Here is an 8260-nt window from a genome sequence, read left to right as displayed (position 1 = left end):
TTGCTTAACCAACTGAGCCACCCAGCCGCCCCCCATATTTATTTTTTGCAATACCATATGGAATATTATTATTCTCAGCAATATGGATCTTGATGACATCATTTTTTCCCATAACCACTACAGTGTTATCTGTTATCAATGTAGTTAGTTATCAATGTAGTTAGTAGGCTCAGTCTCTGATATTCTTTTCCATCTATACACATATTATCCAGCTGTTAAATAATATTTATATGACAGGATAGGATATTATCCAGGCTTTAAATAAAAGTATATGCTGATGACTATTAAATCTCATATATCCCCACTTCCCCACTGACTGTTCCCATGCTAAGTAAACATTTCAAGCTTTGTATGACCAAATGAGGATTTTAAATTCAGAGCTTTCCTCTAGACTTTTCTTGCCCATTTTACCCTTCGTAATTGGTCTCCCCATCTACCTGGTTGATCAAACAGGAACTGAGGTGTTGTTGATTTCTCTCATGCCTTCATGCATGCCCGCATGCAGTCCATCAGCAAGTCTGTCCTGCCAGAACACTCCAGAATGCAACCACTTCTCTCCATGGCCATGCCTATTTCTAGTCAAGCTATCATCACCTCTCGAGCAGCAATTACTGCCACGTTCCAGTTGTTCTCTCGGTTTCCATCTGTGTCCCCTTTGCAGTCAGGAGCCAAGATGATCTAAAAAATAAATCTATAGGCGCTGTCATGGCACCTTTGCTGAAGATAACTGCCAGCCTGGTGGGGTTGGTTGTATGTGAAAACCCACATGAAGGGCTAACAATGTTGTACACAAAGATTCTTGATGTTCTTGAGCAAATTTCTGAAAATGCAGCCTACAGCACGTATGCAGAACAGATTGCAAATGAGAAGCCGGGTCTGGTTAAAGTGGAACAGATGCTAAGAAATTAGAAGACCAACTTCAGAGTGGCTAGCTAGCAGAGGGGATGCTTGAGGCTGCAAATGAAGTAAGTCTGGCAAGAAAAATGATACACTGGATACCATGGGAACCTTTAGCAGAAGAGCTTCCTGCCACCAGTGGAAATGACCAATGTAATCATCATTAAATGACTAGTGTGTTGATAGGAAACTGATGTAATTAAATGTTCTGTTACAATACATAAATAAGACCATGTTGCTTTCCTCCTTAAAACCTTTTGGTGATTTTCCATTTCACACATATATATATATATTTATATATTGCAGTCTCTGACCTTGATAGGGTCTTTCTTTGTTCATGTCTCCAACTTCATGGGACTGATTCTTCCCTACGTTGGCTTCCTTCCTGATCCACCATGTACCAGGCTTGTTTAGTCCCAGATTGCTGCCTTTGCTCTACCCTCTGCCTAGATGGTTCATTTGTTCTTGGTTCACATGCTGCCTCCTCAGTGCCTTCCCTGACCACCTTGTCAACACTAATCCCACCTTGTGCAGAGACTATCACATCATTCTGCTTTACTTTTTGGAAGAGTTGTCACTCTTGTTATTTTATTCGTTCGTTTGCTAATCCCCCCATGTTTCTCTCAACTAGATGTATAAGTCCAGGAGACCTTCTATCTTCCTGTTGTATTCAACCTCTTATCTCCCCACTAGTGTGTATCACAGTGCCTGGTATATACAGTTGCTCAGTAGATATTTATAGGATTGATAAGATAAATGTTATTTGCCTTGTTCATCTTTCCAGCCCTTCCTTCCTTTCTTTCTTTCCTTCTTAAAAGATTTTTTTATTTATTTGACAGAGAGAAAGAGAGATCACAAGTAGGCAGAGAACAGGCAGAGAAAGAGGGGGAAGCAGGTTCAGCCTGATGCAGGGCTAATCCCAGGACCCTCAGGCAGAGGGCTGGTCCCTCCTTTCCTCCCATCCTCCCTGAAGGTCTGATGTCTCCAGCAGTGGGAGGAGGCCAGAGGCCCAGAGCCTTGTGTGTATCCTCCCTGAGCCTCTGCTCACTCAGGGCGGAGAAGCTCCCAAGACGGAGCCCTCTCTTTAGAGGCAGGGCCGTAGTCTGAGGAGCAGTGCTGGGTTGTAGGCATTTTAGTAAGCAACCACTGCAGTTTCTGGGTGCCTGCTTGGCCACGCAGTAAGGCCCCCAAGTTGGGTATGGTAGGGGAGCAGCTTTAGGAGCCCTGGCGCCACAGACTACTGGCTTGGGTGAGTTGAAGCAGCCCTGGGGGTGAGGGCCTTGTGGAGGGGCACTGGGAGCTTGTGCCTGAGCCTGGCTTCTCCCCGCAGGGGGCTCTGGGGCAGCTTCCTGCCCTCAGCATGGGCCTTCCCGGGTGGTATTCACATCAGCATGATTCCTCTGCCTTCAGCTCCTTCCAGAGGCGTCCTGTCCCCAGGGGGCCCCAGTCAGGGGGTCAGGACTATCACTCATGCAGCTCTTGGGGAACCAAAAACCAGCACTTAAAATAAAGCTGAAAGACAGAGGGGAAAAAAAAAAAATCATGACTTGAGCCAAAGGCAGAGGCTTAACCCACTGAACCACTAGGTGCCCCTTTCCAGCCATTTTTGTTGAGTGCGCATTTAAAAATAATTAAATGCATGCAAGGCTGCATACAATGACCTCAAGCAGATTTCAAGCAAATGGACTGTACAGATAATTTTTTTCTTTTTTTTTGTACAGAGAAATTTTTAAATGACATTATTATCTGCATGGGATTTTTAAACGTACGAATCTCTGAGGAAGAAGAGAGGACAAACTGTTAACAAGTTGTCAAGTACTTTTGCACTGAAGCAGTGGGAGTTTGGAAAGAATAAACGTGATTCTGGGGTAGTTTTGAAGTCGTGGTTTTTGGGAAAGGGCAGAGATTGAAAACTACAAATGGCTAAATACAGCTTTCGGGGAACCTGTCATATAGTTATTTTTTGTCGAATCACTCCTTGCTGTTGAGGCCAGTACTCACAGTGGATTTTCTTCTTCCAAACACAGCACTTGAAAGGGACAATGCTAAAGGAAAGTAGGGGCAGTGCTGAAAGAGCCCCCCTCCAGGGTCCCTGCGGAGCAAGATAGTTTGTTATAACCTAAATAAGTTCAAGGAGAAAGTGCCAAACTGATGCTGAGTGGAGAAAAGGTGTGATACACCCCTTTTCTAAAAGCTGGGGAGATGTGGAGAATAGAGAGAAAAGGGAAATACACTTACTGTTCTCTCAAAACAACATGGGAGTAGAAATTTTCATCTTTGAGGGGTGCCTGGATGGCTTAGGGGTTAAGCCTCTGCCTTCAGCTCAGGTCATGATCTCAGGGACCTGGGATCGAGCCCCACATCGGGCTCCCTGCTCAACAGGGAGCCTGCTTCCCCCCTTTCTCTCTGCCTGCCTCTCTGCCTACTTGTGATCTCTCTCTGTCAAATAAATAAATAAAATCTTAAAAAAAAAAAAAAAGAAATTTTCATCTTTGAAATTCTGGCGCCACCCAGTGGTAAATGAATCCTGCTTTAGCATCATTTTCGTAACTGGTTGTCCTCAAACTTTCTGCTCTTTCTCAGAACCACACAGGGAGCTTGTACAAATACTCCACTCCTACAGATTCCAGAATTCTACAGGTTCAGTGGAGGCCTTGGGCATTAGAGTTTCAAAAATGAGTTTCCCAGGTGATTCTGTACATTTTTGGTTTTCTTTTCTTTTCTTTTTAAAATATTTTATTTATTTGACACACAGAGAGAGATTGAAAGTAGGCAGAGAGGCAGGCGAGAGAGAGGAGGAAGCAGAGAGCAGAGACCCTGATGCGGGGCTTGATCCCAGGACCCTGGGATCATGACCTGAGCTGAAGGCAGAGGCTTTAACCCGCTGAGCTACCCAGGCCCAGGCCACCCAGGCCACCAAAGCCCCTGGATTGTTTTTTTTTTTTTTTTTTTAAATAATCATGTCAAGTGGCTTTCCATGGAGGTGTTTCTGGCCATCCTGCAGTAAGTGTGTCCTAGAAAGAACAACCTGGTCACAGATCAGTTTAATTGAGGTCACAGTCTGAAAGGAGAAGCTCCAGGAATTCATGGAGATCCAAGATTTGCATGAGCACCTTAAAGGCCCAGGTGTTTCCCAGGAGACCTTTTATCTAAGGCTTCCTGAAGCATCCCAAGGAAATGGATCTTCACATATGACCACAGATATAGAACAGCACATGCAGCTGACTCAGTGATTCACATGTGCCCTTAGATTTCAGCTGTGGCTGTCCAGGACTGTTCCATGCAGGATTGCACTCGTTTTAAGGCTCTAAGTTTCCCCTTCAAGTGCTCTACCTAATGCCCCAGGATTTCCTTGGGGGCTCTAGATGCTGTAAGGAACTTTCTAAGTTATGGAGTATGCTCAGCTTGGAAGCACAGGGTAGGTTAACACAGCTGGGAGCAACTGTAGATCAGTGGGGAAGGGGCCAGTGGGTCTAGACTCCTGCCTCTTCTGCTTTGAGACAGGGCCTCATGAAGGGTTATGAAGGGTAGGCTCAGGACTTTTTCCTGTAGGCAGAAGTATGTTGGAAGGATGAGTGGTGGCAGGGAGAATTTTTATTAGGATCTTAGATATTTTGGCAACATGGAAGTGGGATTTGTTTGGGAAGTAAATGGTGGGGGGAGAGGCAGATACTAGGAGTGAAGTATAGTTGCTCCAATTTGAAATAAATTGGCTCTAAGTTAGATGGAAAACCGAAGTGGAGACCTATAGTGAAGCCCCAACTCTGTTAGCCTGTTTTCCTCACTGAATGGGTATGTTACCTCAGGCCGTGGGCTCGGGGTGCCTCTCTCGACTTGCTGTCTGTCACTTGTTGCTCCCTCAATTTAGGGACTCACATGAGCAATTGATTGTTGTTCTTCGTGAAGTTGGGCTTGGCTCAGCTGGGCATTTCTTCTGCTGCTCTTCCCTGGGGGCATTTGCACGTAGTTGTTGTCTTCTGCAGGCTTCTTGGTCGGTGTCTCAGTCAGGGTTCTCTAGAGAAAGAGAACCAATAGGATATACCCAGTTACATGTGAGGAGATGTGGAGGAATTGGCTCAGGCAGTTATGGAGGCTGAAAGGTCCCACAGTCTGCCACCTGCAAGCCGGAGAGCCAGGGAAGCTGGTGGGATAACTCAGTCCATGCCCGAAGGCTGAGGACCAGGAGCTCCAGTGTCTGAGGGCAGGAGAATATGGGCATCCCAGCTCAAAAAGGAAGAGATTTGCTCTCTCTTCCCCCCTTTTCCCTACAGTTTGGATGCTGCCTGCCTGCACTGGTGAGCTCAGATCTCTTCACTCAATCTACTGAATCACTTACACACCAAGACATGTTTTACTAGCTATCCAGGTATCTGTGAGGCCGGCCAGGTTGACACAAAAAATTACCCATCACCATCAGCAACTGCAGCCCGGAGAGCTTGTCTTTGCTTTGCATGCTGCCCTCCCCCGGTAGGCTTGCAGGGGCTTTCTCCTGTGGAGGCAGCAGATCCGGGGGTGGCCTCAATGTGACAAGACCGTTGAAGCCTGAGCTGAGAGTCACATTCGTCACATCTGCCTCATTGTGTTGGTCAGAGGAATCACAGGGTGCTCACTTGTGGGGAAGTAGACTCACTCTCCTGATGGAAAGACGTAAAATAATTTAAGACCACTTTTAATTTACCACACAGTATATTTGAGTAGCCAATGAAATGAACTTTGGATGCCCTCTTATACCCAGATTTTGGTTTTAAAACCAGAAATAAAAACAAACAATCCAGAAATCAGATTATTCATATCATGACCAATCACACCTACCATCTCTCTTCTGTGGTAAATACCCAACGTCCCTCTTCCCGTTCCTGATAAATAGTTTAAATCTGTGACAAGTTGAATTAACCTTCTCTAAATGGAAGGGTTTAGGGAAAAGCTTAGATTAAAAAAAATTTTTTCCCCCAGATTCACTGGAATCATTTAATCTGTTTTAAAAACTATAGTAGATGTACCTCAAATGAGTTGTATTTTAAATTAGTACAAGGTTTTTTTTGTGTGAATTTGGGTTTTTTGTAAGGGAAAAGAAAAGGGTATTGTTATATTCAAAATATGACACTGATATTTGTGAGATTATTTTGATAATTACCCTAAGAAGCATTTTCATAATGGAATAAAAATAATTTATGTTTTAAATGCATGTAATTTTATGAAGCACTAGTAAAAATTTCTGTATCTTAAATATTAGAATTAGCTGGTAGCAATAGTTTATTAATTTTATAAACTTCTATGGCATGGTAGCTCATCATAATGGAAATCCAAAAAGTTACAAAGAAAGCTTTTAATAACCTGTGTTTAAAAGAAGCAGAAACAGAGGGCACCTGGCTGACTTTGTCAGTAGTATGTGTGAATCTTGATCTCAGGGTTGTAGGCCTGACATTGGGTGTAGAGATTACTTAAAAATAAAAATATCTCGAGGGGTGCCTGGGTGGCTCAGTGGGTTAAGCCTCTGCCATAGGCTCTGGTCATGATCTCAGGGTCCTGGGACTGAGTCCCACGTCCGGCTCTCTGCTCGGCAGGGAGTCTGCTTCCTCCTCTCTCTCTCTCTCTGCCTGCCTCTCTGCCTACTTGTGATCTCTCTGTGTCAAATAAATAAATAAAAATGTTTTTTTAAAAAAAGCCTCTGCCTTTGGCTTGGGTCATGATCTTAGGGTCTTGGGATCAAGTCCCACATTGGGCTCTCTGCTCAGCGGGGAGCCTGCTTCCCCTCTCTCTCTGCCTACTTATGATCTCTCTCTCTCTCTGTCAAATAAATAAATAAAAATCTTTTAAAAAATCTTGAAAAAAATTAAAAGGGCAGAAACAGAATGAAAATGTCTTTTTTTTTTTTTTAAGATTTTATTTATTTATTTGACAGAGAGAGATCACAAGTAGGCAGAGAGGCAGGCCGAGAGAGAGGAGGAAGCAGGCTCCCTACTGAGCAAAGAGCCTGATGCGGGGCTTGATCCCAGGATCCTGGGATCATGACCCGAGCCGAAGGCGGAGGCTTCAACCCCTGAGCCACCCAGGTGCCCCTGAAAATGTCTTTTTATTGGAAGAATTGTTTGAAATCATTTTATATGAGGAATCATTTACCAGACAGTGTGAGAAAAGGTGGCAAAACCCGATCCCTCTTGGAGGTGTGGCCGTCAGAGAGCAGCTACAGAACGGCATAGGTAGGAAAAAAAGCAAGATTTTGCGAAAGAGATGAGAGCGAAGACAGCCTGAATCAAAATAGTTTCTGAAGGACCAATTTTCTTTTCTTTTCAGTTAAGAGAGATGTTTCAGTTCTGGGCATTTCTTTCCAAGACCATTTTTCTGGCTTATCTCATAGGGCTCTTTTTGGTGTTCCGCATTCCTCACCTCAAACAGCCACTTCTTAGCCGTTGACTTCAGGTTATTTCAAAAGGTCATCTCGTTCACTGTTTCCTCTTTTGACTAAAGCTTTTATATTCTAACACCTAGCTCCACGTGACTCTTGACACATGCAAAAACAAAAGCGCATCTCAGAAAGATCATTTGGAGCAAAAGAAACCAGACATTCTGGTGTACACTATATGAGTCCATTCATAAATGGACTCATATAGTGTAAAGTTCAAAAACAGGCAAAGCTAACGTACCAGAATATGGGCTACTTAAGTGGGTAGATTGGCCTGTACATTCAACAGCAGCTTTGGGGGTGCTGGGTATGATTAAATCCTGGTGACATTGCTGGGCTTCCTTTGCGAACATTGACTGAACTGTGCACTTAGTATTTGTGCATGTCTCGATTTCTTTGTTACATTTCTTAAAAAACGGAACAGTCAAGGAAACACGTTCTTCTCGTTGACGTAAGGGAAATCTGAGTCTGGGTATCTCTAGTGATTTGTTAAGGAAAGAATCGTTAAGTTGGCAACATTTACATGTTTCTCAGACTCACGTTATTGCAGTGTTGCTTTTGACTTCATCGGGTTTCAGTGTCCATATGAACAATGCGTAGGACACCAAGCATCCAATAAATCAGTGGCAATTGGAACGAGAACAGTATGAAGCAAAGCAAAGCAACACGTGATTAGGATTGCAGGGCTGTAGGATTGTGTTTTATTGAAAAAACAATTGTCATGCTTCACTAAGCCTAGAAGCCCTAGGAGGAAACTGGAAACTAAACACTGATGTCCCTGAAACCAGTATTATCTAGACAACTTCTCTTTCTCTTTCTTTTGTTTCCTGAAAATACCATCAAAGACTAAGTCATTTGATATTTCTTGGCTGATTGTTCAGTAGAAAGTTCTGTGTTATTTATTGGAAGGGGAAAAGAAAAGAAAGTCATAAAGACTGGTAAAGTTAATGAACTATTTCA

At 43.6% G+C, this 8260-nt stretch overlaps 1 pseudogene; it reads left to right on the top strand.

Moving 5' to 3' along the window:
- Positions 1–705: 705 nt before the first annotated feature.
- Positions 706–1064, top strand: LOC123939219 (annotated as a pseudogene).
- Positions 1065–8260: the final 7196 nt, after the last annotated feature.

This window comes from Meles meles, chromosome 3, assembly GCF_922984935.1.
Source record: "Meles meles chromosome 3, mMelMel3.1 paternal haplotype, whole genome shotgun sequence".
NCBI classification, from domain to species: Eukaryota; Metazoa; Chordata; class Mammalia; order Carnivora; family Mustelidae; genus Meles; species Meles meles.
Note: the sequence above shows the minus strand (reverse complement) of the source record. Positions and strands in the feature narration are given on the sequence as shown.